Raw genomic sequence first — 16,698 nt, 5'->3', positions numbered from 1 at the left:
TGCTGCTGCCGGCCTCTCAGCTGCTCTCTAAGAAACTATGTTGCAAATATAGAAGCTAAACAAAACTCCAGAAACCTGCTTTCAGTCAGCCGGGATCTCAGAGCTGGAGTCGCAACAAAGTTTCAAATACAGAAGGTAAACAAAGCCCAGAAACCTGCTTTCAGCAGTCAAGGTCTCAGAGCTGGAGCAGACCCTCAGAGCTAAAGATGGCTCTCAGCTCCAGTGACAGCCATTGAAGGTAAATAAATCCCAGAATAAAAAAGAAAAAAGAAATAAAAGAGAGGTTGGGAGCTTCAGTCACTTGCCAGCCTGAAAACGGCCCTCAGCCCCTCACCCAGACTGGCCAGGCACCCCAGTGGCTGTGACTAGCTGCAAACAGCCATCATCCCCTCACCCAGGCAGGCCAGGCACTCCAGTGGGGACCCCCACCCTGATCCAGAACACCCTTCAGGGCAAACCAGCCGGCCCCCACCCGTGCACCAGGCCTCTATCCTATATAGTAAAAGGATAATATACCTCCCAGTACTGGGATTAGGGAAGCCGCAAGGCCTCCCGAACCCGGGATCAGCGGAGCCGCAAGGCCTCCCGAACCTGGGAACAGCAGAGCCGCGAGGCCTCCTAGCACTGGGATCAGCGGAGCAGCTAGGCCGCCCAGCACTGGGATCAGTGGAGCCGCGAGGCCTCCCAGCACTGGGATCAGTGGAGCCGAGAGGCCTCCTGGCCCCTGGAGAAGCGTGACAGGGGACAGCGCCCAAACTTCCTGATTGCCCTGCGTCTCTGTGTGTGACAGAGGGCAGGGTCACAACCTCCCTATCCGCCCTGCTCTGTTCATGACAGGGGAAGGCGCCCCAACCCCCTGATCGGCCCATCCCTGAGCGTGACTTAGGGTGGCATCGCAACTTCCTGAACAGCCCTACTCTCTGCATGGGAGGGGGGTCTCCCCAACCCCCTGATCGGCCCTGCTCTGTGTGTGACAGGGCACAGTGCCCCAACTCCCTGATCGGCCAGCTCTGTATGTGACCGGGGTGGCGCCACAATCCCCTGATCTGTCCTGCTCTGTGCATGACAGGGTGTGGCACCACAACCTCCCCATCGACACTGCCTTGAGTGTGACGGGGGTGGCTCCCCAAACCCCCAATCGGCCCTACCCTGAGTGTGACTGAGGGTGGCATCACAACCTCCTGATCCACCCTGCTCTGTGCATGACAGGGGGGAGCCCCCCAACTCCCCAATTGGCCCTGCTCTGAGCCTGACCAGGGACTGCAGGGCAGGCACCTAGGGATTGGGCCTGCCCTCTGCCACCCGGGAGCAGGCCTAAGCCAGCAGGTCGTTATCTCCTGAGGGGTCCCAGAGTGTGAGAGAGCACAAGTGGGGCTGAGGGACACCCCCCCTCCCCGCCGCCAGTGCACAAATTTTTGTGCACCGGGCCTCTAGTAATAATAATAAAAGGTTAATATGCACATTGACTGAATGGCAGAATGGCCGGTTGCTATGATGCACACTGGCCACCAGGGGGCAGATGCTCAATGCAGGAGCTGCCCCCTGGTGGTCAGTGCACTTGATATGGGGAGTGCCACTCAGCCAGAAGCTGGCTCATGGCTGGCCAGTGCAGTGGTGGTGGCAGGAGCCTCTCCCACCTTCGTGGCAGCACTAAGAATGTCCAACTAACGGTTTAGACCCGATCCCTTGGGGGCCTAAGCCTTTAGTCGGACATCCCCCGAGGGCTCCCTGGCTGCCAGAATAATGTCTGACTGCAAGCTTAGGCCTGATGCCCTGGGGAGTGGGCCTAAGTCGACAGGTGGACATCCCCTAAGGGGTCCTGGACTGTGAATGGGCGCAGGCCAGGCTGAGGGACCCCCTCACAGGGCACAAATTTTTGTGCACCGGGTCTCTAGTTAAAAAATATAAAACAGAACCAGCCATTGTTTTATTTGCTGTTGAAAGATGTCCATGACATGCTTTATAGAAAAACAAATTACCAAACAGCACCCACTGTATAGTGTGGGGTTGTTTATAACATATATGTGCATTCATTGAAAAAAATGATATAAAAGAAAGACTATACACTAAAATACTATCAAGAGCCATCTCTGTGAAACAGAGTAATACGTAATATGTAGCAAGTGCTGAATTTTTTAACATTCTACCATTCTTTTTTAACCTATCAAACACATTGAACAAATCAATGTTTTAGAAGCTAACTTGAATCTTCTATATATGATTACTGCCACAAGAAATCAAAGCGTAAATGTATCTTTAACTTTTGTAACATGGATTATTCTAGTATATGTCAATATATAAGAGATAGAATAATGACATCATTGGTTATTCCTAGAAATCATATGAGTGAGGTCTCTGTCTGACATTTAATTGATACAAAAATAAATAATGTCAATAATATTAGAAACAAATGAATTTAATTTAACATATTAATGCCATTTTTATTAAATTAGCAGGTTAAAACCATAAGTAATTTTCTTTTTTTCTCAATTTTAAATATTACAGATTAGAAATCATATGGCACTTGTCTTTCTCTGACTGGCTTAATTCACTTAGCATAATACTCTTCAGGTCCATCCATGTTGTCACAAAAAATAAGATTTCTTACTTTTTTATGGCTGAGTAGTATTCCACTGTGTGAATGTACCACAGTTTGTTTGTTAAATGTCACTTATATGTGGAATCTAATGAACAAAATAAACTATCAAAGTGGAGACAGACTCATGGATACAGAGAATAGACTGACAACTGTCAAAGGGGAAAGGCTGAGGGGCTGAGTGAGAAGGGTGAAGGGATTAAGCAAAGGAGGAAAAAAAGACTCATGAAAGCAGATAACAGTATGGTGATTGCCAGAAGGGAGAAGGTTTGGGGGGAGGTAGAAGATTGTAAAGGGGGAGATAAATGGTGATAGAAGGAGACTTGACTTGGTGTGGTGAACACACAATACAATATACAGATGATGTATTGTAGAATCATACACCTAAGAACTACATAATTTCCCTAGTTCAGTGGTCGGCAAACTGCGGCTCGTGAGCTACATGCGGCTCTTTGGCCCCTTGAGTGTGGCCATGAAGTTTCAATCGCACTGTATGTGCGTGCCCGCACGTGATATTTTGTGGAAGAGCCACACTCAAGGGGCCGCAGTTTGCCGACCACTGCCCTAGTTGGTTTGGCTCAGTGGATAGAGTGTTGGCCTATGGACCGAAGGGTCCTGGGTTCAATTCTGGTCAAGGGCACATGCCTGGGTTGCGGGCTCAATCCCCAGTAGGGGTGGTGCAGGAGGCAGCCGATTAATTATTCTCTCTCATCATTGATGTTTCTATCTCTCTCTCCCTCTCCCTTCCTCTCTGAAATCAATAAAAATACATTTTAAAAAATAAAATAAAAACTACATAATTTTATTTACCAGTCACCCCAAATAAATAAATAAATAAATTTTACAGATTAGACTTTATAACATGTTTTAAGACATTTCTAAAATTTTATACACTTATTAAATCTAACATTTCAAACATTAAATTATTACTTATTCATTTAATATCAAAACATAGAGCAGGTTTTTAAAATAAGCTTTCTTCAAATTTGCTTCTTCCATGTGTGCATATGTGTGCATGTGTGAGTTCTAAAAAGAAAATAGAAAGCCTTTTTTAGATAGGTCAAATGACTTATCTGCTGTACTCTCTGAACGTTTTAACTTATTTTTTTCAATAAGAATTTTTATCTTTATCTTTACATTTGCCTAACAAAGTTTTGTCTTCTCATATTCCTTACTCTTGCTCTCTGCCTCCATTTCTTTCTCAGCCTTATTTGTTGTTCATTCCCACAACTGCATAAGACTACCTCCCTAGTATATATAGATATAGTGAGAGGAAGTGAGAGAGAGAGAAGTATATTTGTGTAAATTTTCTTGAAGTTGCAGTCATCTTTTTTTAGTGTAGGTATTTACATTTCTCTTTAGTATGTCTGTGCATTTATATTTTGCTTCAAAATTCCTCTTTTCCATTTATCTCCTATATCCTGAATGATTGGCTTGTTCTTTGGCCCAATTCTTTCTCTGATTGCCTTGTTCAGATCCTTAAGTCATGTAAAACACATCTGGTTTTTACTGTTCCCTTAACAACATATTAACTTTCTGCCTGAAAAGACTTCTTCGTCCTAACATGAGCATTCAAACAGAATTACCTTGAACACTTCCATTTTGCTAGTGGTTACTCTTATTGTTGCAAAGATATCAGGGAAGTAGTTGTCGCTGAGATGGTACCATCCAGGGTCTGTATGTAGTAGGCCCTTTTGAAAAAAACGGAACAAGGCACACAGACGGTAGGTTGTTAAAAAATGAACTAAAATAGAAACCATTTCTAGGAGAAGTGAAAGATGAAAAAATACACACACTAAGAAAATTCAGCAGTTGTGCATGGTAAGAATTATAGAAACCTTGAGCTGTAACTGTGGGGATATAAACCATAAGTCAGTGTGGACATTTAGACCCTTGTTATATTTCTGGCACTTTATGCCTCTCACATAGTAGGTCATTAGTAAGTGTTTTCTTTCCTTTTTTTTATTTTTTTTTATTTTTCGCTTAAAGTATTACAAAGGGTATTAAGTAAGTGTTTTCTTAATGAATAAATAAGTGATGGTAAGTGAGCTGACTAATCAGATTTCAAAGATTTAAACACCAAAAGAAGGAAATAATACTCCTGTCTTTTTCCAAGAGAAATCTAACATTGTTTCATCATAGTCACTGTTCTTGTGTCTAGTCTTAATAAAAAAATATATTTTATTGGTCTCAGAGCCATTTACATTTGGTATTCATAAGCTCTTTTCACCCACAACCTTTACACAGGCTATAACTAAGCCTTTTCGGATTAAAGAAGGACAGAGAAGGTTGGAATCACTAATATGAACTGTTCCTCCCTTCTGCATACATATGTTGCTCCTAATAACTGATGGGAGCATTGGCTGGTTACACAGACTGCAAAAACTGACACATAGGGCAAAAGGAACACTAAAATAATTTTAAAAAATAAAACAGCTCCGGTATTGTAGAGAGGTGTGGAACGAGTTTCTCTGCTCACTTATCACTGGCCCCAGAACAAGGCATTTGGGGTTGGTGGGTGGGGGAGTTCTGAGGCAAGTTTTCTGACCAGATCATGTTGTGAGCAGCTGATAAGTATGGGCTTAGCCTTATTTGTCTAAGACATTACAGTTACCTTTTTTAGCTAAGTGTTTTATTCTGGCATTTTGGAAAGATACATAATGCCAAACAGAATACTTGTAACAAAACTTTAAAGGTTTATTTTCATCTATATTTGCCCTCAAAGGTCATTTCATGAAAGAGATCAAAAGGCAGCTTCTTCCAGACCAGCTCAGTGGGTGACCAGGAACAGATGATGAAGTAAAAACCTGGGACTTGTTTTACCCAGCTCCATGGCACATTATTTAGATTACTGTGTCACATAATAACATGTATGAAGTAGTTCAATTATAACTGGTGTGAGAAAAAAACATGAAAAATTATCTTGAAACAAGCTTGCCAACTGAGCTTCTTGAGAATATCTAAGTCCTTTACTGATGGCAAGTTAATAAAAAATTTTTAATATCATCAGCAACCTTTACCTAATTTGGTGCTTAAACTCTATCTTCAAAATAGATCACATTTTTTCAATTGCTAAAATTTTGCTGTTAGGAAAATGTGGACTTTTGGGTTGTTTAATTTTTTCAGACTGATTTAAGTATCTAAAAGTTTGGATTAGACATGTGTATCTCTAATTTTGCTTTTTACATCTTTTTGCTTTTGTAGGTCCATTCAGTAGGCACTATTGTGTGTCATCTGTGTGCAGGGTACTACGCTAGACCTTCTCTACAGTATCAGAGCTGTTTAAGTAGTTAAAATGCAAAAAGAGAATCACACTTTTTTTTTTTTTTTTAAAAGTAAAGTTTCTCATGCATATAAAGAATGCTAAAAAGAAATACCTAGAAAGTACAGGAGAGTTCAGAAGAGACAAGCAAACTGCTAAGCAGGTGCAGAGAAAGCTTAAGTTAAGTCTTAACAAATGACCAGCAGTTTAGCGGAGAATAGAAGATTTTCAGAAGGAGGGAGAATTTAAAATCATTTGAAGGGAAAGACAACAGTATGTGCACAAATAAAAAGGGAACTGCAAGGAGGGGGTATAAATAGACTGAGGGTATAAGAAGGGGAAAAATAAGGATGAGGATAAACAAGTATATAGAAATCAAGTCATAGACAACTCTCACTGTTCATAAAGAGCAATCAAACTATGTAACAAAAGAAGTGATAAAAAGTTATATTAAAGAAAAATAGCTGGAAATGTATTGAAGAACAATAGGAAAGAAATATAAGGTGACAGAATGAGTATGAATATTTCATTAATTTAAAGGAGAGATGAATATATCACCTGAGACAATACAAAAAGAAAGGAACATATTTGAAAAGATGGTAGATGAAGAAGCAAAAAAGACTTAACAAGTTCCAAATTAGTAAATAGTGGTGAGAGTAATCTCCAGGTTGGATGAGTGGGTGGGTTTTAGTGCCAATAACCACTGCTGAAAATAAGGTAAAGGAATCATAACACTGCTAGAATCAGCCTTCTTGGGCATAATGATGCATTATGTCAGTAAAAGACAACCAGGAGCCCTGGTTGGTGTTGCTTGGTGGTTAGAGCATTGGCCTGTGCACTGAAGCGTCTCAGGCTTGATTCCCAGTCAAGGGCATGCACCTGGGTGGTGGGTTTGTGTTTTGGCTCTGATGGGGGTACATGTGAGAGGCAACCAATAGATGTGTCTCATATCATGTTTCTCTCTCCTCTGTCTCTTTCCCCCTCTCACCCTCCTTTCAACTTCTCTTTGACAAGCAATGGAAAAATATCCTGGGGTGAGGATTAACATCAACAACAAGACCACCAGGTCTGGGTATAATTGGAATCTTGTATACATATGCTTGAAATAGAAAAATCCATATTATGACACAAGGGTATGGAAAAGTAGAAGTACAGTGACAAGTGTGGTCCCAAAGATGTCCATGACTGAATCATCAGAACCTGTGAATGTGTTACCTTACATGGCAAAATATTTTCTTGATGTGGCAGAGGTTAAGGACTTTGAGATATTGAGATACCAGGGGACCCAATCTACTCACACAAGTTTGTAAAAACGAAAGAGGTGGCAGAAGTGTCGGTCAGAGGAATGCGTTGTGAGGACTCAACTTGCTATTACTGACTTTGAAGATGGAGGGAAGTGAGTGACAAGCTAAAGAATGCAGATGGCTTCCCAGAATTTGGATCACTTCTCAGTTGACAGCCTGCAAGGAAACTGGGATCTCAGGTCTATATTAGCAATGAACTGAATTTTGCCAACAACCTGAATGATCAGGCAACAGATTCTCCCCTAGATGAAATAATTGTTAGCAAAATCTCAAACATCTCTGGTAGCAATAGTTTACAGATACATCTCCTAGGACAATAGAAACTAAAGAGAAAATAAACAAATAGGACTACATCAAAATAAAAAGCTACTGCACAGCAAAAGAATTCATTGACAAAATAACAAGAGAGCCCACTGCATGGGAGAACATATTTGCCAATGTTATCTCCAATAACGGGTTAATCTCCAAAATTTATAGGGAACTCATACAACTTGACAAAAGGAAGATAAACAATCCAATTACAAAAATGGGCAAAAGACCTAAATAGACACTTCTCTAAAGCAGACATGCAGACCAAAAGGCATATGAAAAAATGCTGACTATCACTAATCATCTGAGAGATGCAAATCAAAATGACAAGGAGGTACTACCTCACACCTGTTAGAATGGCTATCATCAACAAATCAACAAATGACAAATGCTGGTGAGGATGTAGAGAAAAGAGAACCCTCACAAACTGCTAGTGGGAATGCAAACTGGTGCTGACTCTATGGAAAACAGTTTGGAGTTTACTTGAAAAATTAAAAATGGAACCCAGTGATTCTACTTCTAGGAACATATCCCAAGAATTCAGAAATACTTATCAGAACAAATATATGCACCCTATGTTAATAGTAGCACAATTAACAATAGCTAAGATTTGGAAACAGCCTAAGTGCCCATCAGCAGATGAGTGGATTAAAAAACTGTGGTACATCTACACAACGGAATACTATGCCGCAATAAAAAAGAAGGAACTCTTACCATTTGCAACAGCATGGATGGACTTAGTGAGCATTATGCTAAGGGAAATATGCCATTCAGAGAAAGGTAAGTATCACATAATCTCACTCATATGTGGAATCTAATGAATAACATAAACCTAAATCTATGAACAAAAATAGACCCAGAGACATAGAAACATGGAACAAATTGTCAAACCTCAGAGGGAAGGCGGGGCAGGGGGTGAGGGAGGAAAGGGGGAAGAGATCAACCAATGAACTCATATGAGTTTATGACTAACCCATAGACACAGACAATAGGGTAGTAAAGGCCTGGGAGGTGGGGAGAATGGGGAAAAGGAAAATGTGGAAAAAGGGGACATATGTAATACTTTCAACACTAAAGTTTTAAAAAATAAAATAAAACAAACCAAATGTGGTTGGCACATTCCCTAAGTGTTTATTTTCCTTTATTTTTTTTACATTTTTATTTATTGATTTTTAGAGAGAAAGAGGAAGGCAGAGAGAGGTAAGTATGGGTTTGTTCTTCTTATTTATGCATTCATTGCTTGATTCTTGCATGTCCCCTGCCCAGGGATGGAACCCATAACCTTAGAGTATCAGGTGGTCTCTCTATCCAACTGAGATACCTGCCAGGATTCTGTGTTTCTTAATTGTGCTCTTGCCCAGCATTCATTCCACACTTCCCTCTCATAACTGACACCCTCCCTTTGTTCCTCATCCACAAGATAGTACAGGGTCATTGAAAATACCAAGTTTTAATTTTACTGGAGTTCCCTGGTTAGAGATTGACTTTCCTTCCTCCTCCCTAAGCCCAAACCCAAGGAAAGAGATTCATTTGGTCCAGGTTAGGTCAGGGGTCAATTACCTGTGGCCAATAGTGAGGTTATGTCAGGTTAAGTAGATCCATGAAGCTGTGGGGAAGGGGAAATTCCTACCTATTTAGTCGGTTCCATATATGTCCACTATAAATAAAGGGGACAGAACAGAAAATAAAGATAGAATAGCAAAATAAAGCCAGTGTTAAAGTTGACTCATAAAGATTCAGTTCAGTGGTGCTGAGCAGTTGTTAAAGGGAGTTCCATATTTGTCTTTACGCTTTATCACTGTCAAACTAAAGGTGAAAACATAATAGGTAACAAAATTCACCACCTATATGAGATAAAACTGTCTAATAGCTAAAGAAAAGCAAATCCTATTGGGTTTTTATGTTTGGGAGAAATTTTTCAGAATGAATTCTTTATGAGATATAATAGAAATATCCTGAAAAACATTAAGCAATACACCCAAAAACTTACATACAGCTGTTTCCAATGGTCCTCCACTGCAGTCAATGTCACAGAACTCAGCATTTTTTTTGCTGACTCGCCACTTGTTAGTTGATTGACCATAGATCTTAAGTATATCTATTAATTCTAATTATTGTTTCTTATTTATTTTTAATTGAAAATGTCTTGACCATAGTCTTTAGTAAACCCCAGTTAATGTTTATTATGAAAGTTGAAAATATCAATTTCAAACTAAGGTAAAATATCATTATATGATTTTAATTTGTTTGAAAGCCAGTGGTGTGCTGGTCAATGTTTAACAACCAATTGTAGATGGCAGTGGGGTGGGAGGATTAGAAGGTACTTTAATTTGTAGTGTTCATCAATTTCTATGGTATTAGCAATTTCAAGTGAGCAATGTGATATCAGTGACTGTGGAGTTGGACAGACATGCCATAACACACCATTATAGAATATTTTCACCATGTAGATATAATACACATAAATTCAAGACATAGATAATAGTAAAATATAGTAATTGAACAGGAAGTAGGGAATTTTTAATATTTGCTTCCCAATTTATATATCCTTTAAATATTAATAATGGCTAAATTTAATATCTGGTTCTCAAATTTTCTGAAAATGTAGCAATCAACTCTTGCAAACTAGTAAGGGCCAGTTCTGTTACACTGCAAAAAACCAACAGCAATCAATTGCTTTTAAAATGTTAAATCAATTAATTTAGAAATGCAATATGAACCTGCCGCAGTCTTTTTCCAGCAAGGGTTCAGGAATCTGGAGAAGGGCTGCGCATAAATGAAGAGAGACAGAAAAGAAATATAAATTTGGAAGGCATTTGGGGGAGCCAGGCAGAGGCCATACCCTCTAGTGAAGTGGGCTTCCCGAATCTCCAAATCCATGGCTTTTTTATTTACTGGAAAACACATTGGCCCTTTAGGAATGCAAACAGGCATATCAAAGGTAAAGTTTGGTAAACAGGAAAAGATTGTTAGGCTAGGCCCTAACCGTTAGGGGAAATGTCTACAGTTGTTCAGCAACAGGTAATAATATGCAGATTTTCAGCCCTGCTGAAATGTCCATCAGCCTTCTGACGAACTTCTCGAATTTATTGTGCAAACTGCTGTTCTTAGCCTCCAGCATGAAGTACAATTGGTTATAACATAATGGCAATCAGCAAATAGTACTGAGAAAAAATGTTTTTTAAACAGGTACCTTTATTTCAGTATAGGAATAAACATCAAGTGCTGAGAAGGTACTCACATCTGTTTGATTGTAGTGAGTACCTTCTCAGTACTGTCTCTTTGGTTTGCTCTTGACAGTTGTGAGCAGTGCAACAGTTTGTTTTGTTTTGATGGTTTATAAACCCATTGAATTTGGTTTGGTCCAAATGTTCTTTGAGATTCAATTACTTTCTAGATTTGATTTTCTGATTGCTTTAGCTTTCAATAATAAAAGCTACTTTACTATTTCAAGTTATACCAGTACAGGAAATATAGTCTTATTATAGGTCCAAATCTTCTAAATTCCTAATGCCTTTTTCATCTACTGAATAAATGTTTAAAATAGAATTTTAGGAAAATATGAAATACTAAGGAATGTGGCATTTCCTAATAGCTTAACATACTATATTTATAATGTTTTCTTAGATACTAGAGTCTTAAATTTCTTAAACATATTAAAACTAAAACAATGAGATAAAATGTGAAGATGAGACATTTTTAAAGAGAAGAGCATCGAGCTCTGGTGAGTGTAGCTCAGTTGGTTGGAGCGTCATCCTGTATGCCAAAAGGTTGCTGGTTCCATTCCTGGTCGGAGCACATGCCCAGGTTGCGGGCTCTATTCCTGGTAGGGGGCACATAGGAGGCAGCTGATGGACCTCTCACATCAATGTTTCTCTTTCTCCCTCTCCCTTTCTCTCTCTCTCTCTAAAAAAAAATTTAAAAAGAGAACATATAAAATTGGCTGATAAAACAACTCTATAAAATATTGATATTAAATCTCATTACATGTATGTACTAGACTAGTAAGTCTTGTATAAGGATGTGGAGATTTGGAATTTGGTTCAGAGATTTAAAATCAGGAGAAGAAATTGCTGTACCAGAACCAAGAGTGAAATGATAACACTCAAACATATGTGAAAATTTTTGAAAGTTGTATATGTAGTCAGTTGGAAATTTGCGATAATGGGTGCCCAGAAGGAAATAATATTTTGCACAGGTATAAACAGCTAATTTGCAAAGGATTGTGTTCATTTACAATTGATGTAGTCTGATGAGGTATAAAAGGATAAAACAGAGTGAGGGAAATCCAATGGATGGTGCAGAAATGAAAGTGTGGTGGCTACAAGAGTCTGAGCCATTATGAGACACAGTCATGAAATTTTTGGTGAGTTTCCTCTCTCCATTTTGTTATGACCAACAGACAAGGAATTAATGCAAAGTGGGTGGAAAGGAGAGATTATGATAGAAAAGAGTTTTGTATACAATTTTCAGCTGCTAGAGACCTCATCACAGCAACTACTTTGTAATGACATCATTTCTCTTGTATTTCACCCATGTTATAAAATATAAAGTTATTCATACTAGTTTGAAAATATCTACTAGTATAATAATGAAAGTACAATATGGTAATTAGACCAGACATCCTTCTGGACATCCTTCTGGATGACCTTCTGGACAAAGCCGGGGCTGCGAGGGAAGCCCGGGTCCCCGGTGCCAGAGGGAAGCCAGTGCTGGCAGCTGGGGGAAGGAAGGCCTCTAGTATATACATATAGTTTGAATAGCAATTAAGAGTGAGAAATCTGGGGAAGACTGCCTATGTACAATCCCAGCTCTGTTATTTACCAGTTGTATAAACTCAGCAAGATATTTAAACTGTTAATACATCAGTTTCTCCATCTGTATAAAGGGGGTAATAGCTAACTCATAGGAATGAGGTAAAGATTTATTAAGCAAATATACCTTTTAACAAATTTATATATTCACATATATTGGAACAGTCCTCAATAAATGCCATTGCTCATCATGATCATAATCATTATCATTATTATGGCTGTATTATTATTAAAAAAACATAAGTTCACATATATAGGCCACCTAAAATGTTGAGAGGATGTCAGCTAAAAATGTTCTAAAATTGAAGCTTATGATTATTGTTCAGATAGTCCCCAGAGGAAAACTTCTATGTTAGGAACTATCTATCAAATTAAAGAATTGGTGACGTGACCCCTATAAGACAGATGCAGAAGATAAAATCTTACAGCTGGTCTAATAGCCCAAGCTGCTGACATTGCTTCTATATCTTAACCTTGTCTGACCTGGTAGGAAACCAATCTGGACAAGCTGCTCCCATAGCTTTGGGGAAACTATCCCTAGATAAAACAGTTTAATTGAAAATTCCAAAACTTCTTAAAATTCTATGATGGGATCATTATATCCTTGCCCAAAGTACCTAGAGCTGTTTTCTGCCACCCAAGGGATATTTATCATGTATTGTGTTTTCTTCTCTTTTCTCAAAGGAGGATAAATGAGCTGTTTAAAGAATTGTCACTTTTTAATTTTTTAAAATTTTGATGAATTATATTATAATTTACAAAAAAATGCCTATTTTTGTATCATTAAATTGCCACTCATTTTAAATATAGGAATATTGCCCTTCATGCCAGAATATGCAAGAAGTCATAAGTTAAATATAATCTTACACAAAATAAAATTAAAGCAATTAGAGCATCTATTTTTATATACGATAAGATCAAAGCAGATTATAACATCACAACCTCATCTTTCTAGCCTGTTTTCATTTTAAGGAAGCATATTTAATGACTATGGCATTTCATGTAAGTACACTGAAGTAATATTGCAAATGTGACAAAAATGAAATAATTCATTTGATAGAAGTTACTTGTTCCCCTGAGATTTTTCTCTATTCCTACTGGCAAAGCCTCACCAATGAAAAGGTGTGATTTTCTAAAAAGTTCACAATGCTGTAAAAACTAACTCTGTCACAAATGAGGTATTGCTATAATGTATCACAGTTTGCATCTTATGCTAAAATTAGAGAGATATGATTTAACAGCATGAGGCATAGTTTTGTCTCAAAATAATCCACATTTATTTATTACAACCAAGGAGTTAAGAATTATTCCTTTAGTATGTGTAAGGATGAGATTCATATGCCTTCATACATAGACATGTATTATTATTCTTATTCTACTTTTCCTATATGTACATTATTTCAAAGCAATACTCAAGACTGGTTCAAGAAAAAAGAAAATTAGGAAAAGTTAAATCTAGACTTTTCAATCACATTCATAAAAAAACTACTTTATAAAGATTAATACAATTTCTTAGGAGTCTTAAGAACCACATTTATAAAATATTGCAATGAAAAAAATACCATAAGTAAATGTATAATTTATTTTTGGAGAAAATAACTAAAACTAAGGTTTTTCCAATAAAGGGGAGCAATAACAATAGGATATCATACCATAGTTACATGTTAATTACCACATTCTGTATAATGTGGATGTGCTTAACATGCATTCATAGACAATATGAACTTTTGCTATTTAAAAATCACAAATCCCTTGTCAATGCTGTAAATTTACAAAAGTTGAAATAAATAAATTTTACTAGAAATAAGTAAATTTTAAAAACTGAAGCCTTTGACAGTGTTTATAGATCAACCCAAATGTTAAGTAGAAATAGTACAGTAAGTAAATTGACATTACTATTAGTTTCCACTTACTTTCTTCATAATATGGCTATCTGATGTTACATTTGTGAAGATACTTCCTACAACCGCATGGGTACCCCAGAGATTATGAGCAGCCAAGGTCATCAACAGAGAATCCCAAATGACAATAGAGTTCATCTGTTTCAAAGAGTGTTGTTTGTATATGGTCCAAAAAACACCAAACCAGATGATGGGTCAGTAAACTCAGCCCAATAGCCTTCAGCTTGAAGAGCATAGCCTATTTCCTTAGCACCACTGATAAACTTGTCTAAGAGCATTTCTCTTTCATTTTCTACCTCCTCACTCCACATAGTCATATAATTCTTAGTTTTCTGTGTTACAGTCAGAATCATTAGTTTGTTGGTGGCCCTTTCTGGAAACTGATTAAAAATCTCTTCGTAGCAATTCTGGACATGTTTGGATTACACACTCCACTTTGGCACTTTCAAAGTGTGTTTCTCATTGTTAATTTCTTGTTCAACAGGTGCATCATTACCCTGAAATTCATTCACATATTGTGCCATCACAAACTCATGTTTTCACTTCATAAAAGTTCTGCTAAAACATCAAGTAAAGTTTTATGAATCTGGCTTTTCTTTTGTGACATGGTCCTGTTGAGATGACAATCAAAACCTATATTCCCAGGAAGCTGGAATCTCTGATCCTGGGGCCCAAATGGTCCCATTATTTCACCCAGACACATTGTTCAAGAGCCTGGCTTGTGGGTTCAGCCCCAGGTTGGGGAGCTTACAAGAGGCAGCTAATGGATGTTTTTCTCTCTCTCTTTCTCTCTAAATATCGGGAGGTGCAGTGGCCACATGAGACTCATCAGAACCTGAAAATCCTGCAGTTGAAAAGGTTTTGGTATTGACAACCCTTTTAACTAAAGAGTAAAATCCTGGGAGATAGAAAACCAGTCTGTCTCTGTTACAGAGTACATTGGCCATTTCTGGTGGAGAGGGCAGACGCAAAATATCTTCCCTTCCGTGAAGTTACTCCAGTCACTGTGGCCGCCTCCAGCTGTCCCAGACCCCGATTTTTCCCACCTCAAAGATGTCTGTGGCCACAGCCACTTTTTAATTTTTTAAGTTAAGTTCTGTATGGGAAGACAGCACTGAAAGGAAAAAGTCTGAAAGCCAAGATTAAAGAACTGAAATTCTATTCACATCCAAAATATAGGTTTTATGGGGTTTGTGTATGTATGTGTGCAAATTTGTATGTATATCTATGTGATGAATGGTGTGTGTGTTTGTGTGTGTGTGTACCCACATATGTACGAAAATGTCTCTGGACAGATGCCTAGATCAATGTCTACAGAGAGTAACAAGACAGCACCCATGACACCTTCCAACAGGTGCTAGCCAATTCACAGATGTTTGGAGTGTAGGGTAGGGGACTATGATTTGTCAAAGCTCACAGACAGTTATGCTGAAGGAATGTATCTGAACCATAATAATAAACGGTATGATCAGCTTCAAACTTGAGAATGATTCTGGAAAGTAATTTGAAGCATTTTAAAAAGAAAGTTATTAGATAAGTTAAATAGCATGAGAAGAAAATTATTCCATTAAAAAAGAAGAATCCACAAAAGCACGCCTAGGCATGAAAAGCTGAACTGAGCGTGATAGTGTACTGTTCAGTGCAGGGTAAGAGTCAAGACAGCCTTACTAATAAGTTATTTACATAGACTTAGAGTAGCAGTTAATGGAATAAATGTGTGTTCATATTCTTTTACTTAAACTTTCACAGAGAAAAAAAATCACATGCCAATGCCACATAAAATTTAAAAATGACCCGTACTTCTTAATATTACTAAATATAAGTGCTCAAGAAAGACATTGTTTTTCCTTATAATTATATTGGTGCGTTGTTTTATCAAAATGCATTAAATACCCTTGCCCAAAATATAAATTCTGCTTTTGGTCTTTTATCTAAAGATTATATATATATATATATATATATATATATATATATAGCCTGTTGGATTTAAAACTAAATCTTCAACCCAATCTGCAGTTTTATTTTACAGTTCAGTTCTGTGAACAAGTTGTCATCTGTTTTGATTATAGTAGCAGATCATCGCTTCTAGGCCTTTTGGCTAAGATCAAGTGTAGTATCTGTTCTTATCAGTTTAATATAGTAGCAGATCAAACACACTTTTTTATTTACCAAAGAAATAACAAGGTATATCACTTCTATCACTGGGCTCAAATAACTTCCAAAAAGCTCATCGAACACCAAGATCCATGTGCTCTGGCTCATAAGGCCACTGTCATCTGAGTCAAAATTGACCCTTCACTGGGACAGACAAGTAAGAAGTACTTTAAGCCAATTTTAGTTAAAATTGGTTCCTTTAATATTTTACTAGCAAACTGCCATCTGCTTTGAAACTTGAACTTTACGACCTCACTTACATTTATTTGCTGATTTGTGATCTGAAGCTTTGAAGGCTGGTACCTATCGCTATTGATGATGGTAATTAAAGAAAACAAAATACATTCCTCACTATCAA

The 16,698-nt window shown here is 38.0% G+C and overlaps 2 pseudogenes; one reads left to right on the top strand and one right to left on the bottom strand.

Moving 5' to 3' along the window:
- Window positions 1–14,183: 14,183 nt before the first annotated feature.
- On the bottom strand, window positions 14,184–15,133 carry LOC139002040 (methylmalonic aciduria and homocystinuria type D homolog, mitochondrial-like; annotated as a pseudogene).
- A 1,131-nt stretch (window positions 15,134–16,264) lies between these two features.
- On the top strand, window positions 16,265–16,406 carry LOC139004788 (U2 spliceosomal RNA; annotated as a pseudogene).
- Window positions 16,407–16,698: the final 292 nt, after the last annotated feature.

The sequence above is a fragment of the Myotis yumanensis genome, unplaced genomic scaffold (assembly GCF_028538775.1).
Source record: "Myotis yumanensis isolate MYYU_CA2020_CCGP unplaced genomic scaffold, mMyoYum1.0.hap1 SCAF_2, whole genome shotgun sequence".
Taxonomy (NCBI): Eukaryota; Metazoa; Chordata; class Mammalia; order Chiroptera; family Vespertilionidae; genus Myotis; species Myotis yumanensis.
This window is presented reverse-complemented; position numbering and strand designations above follow the sequence as displayed.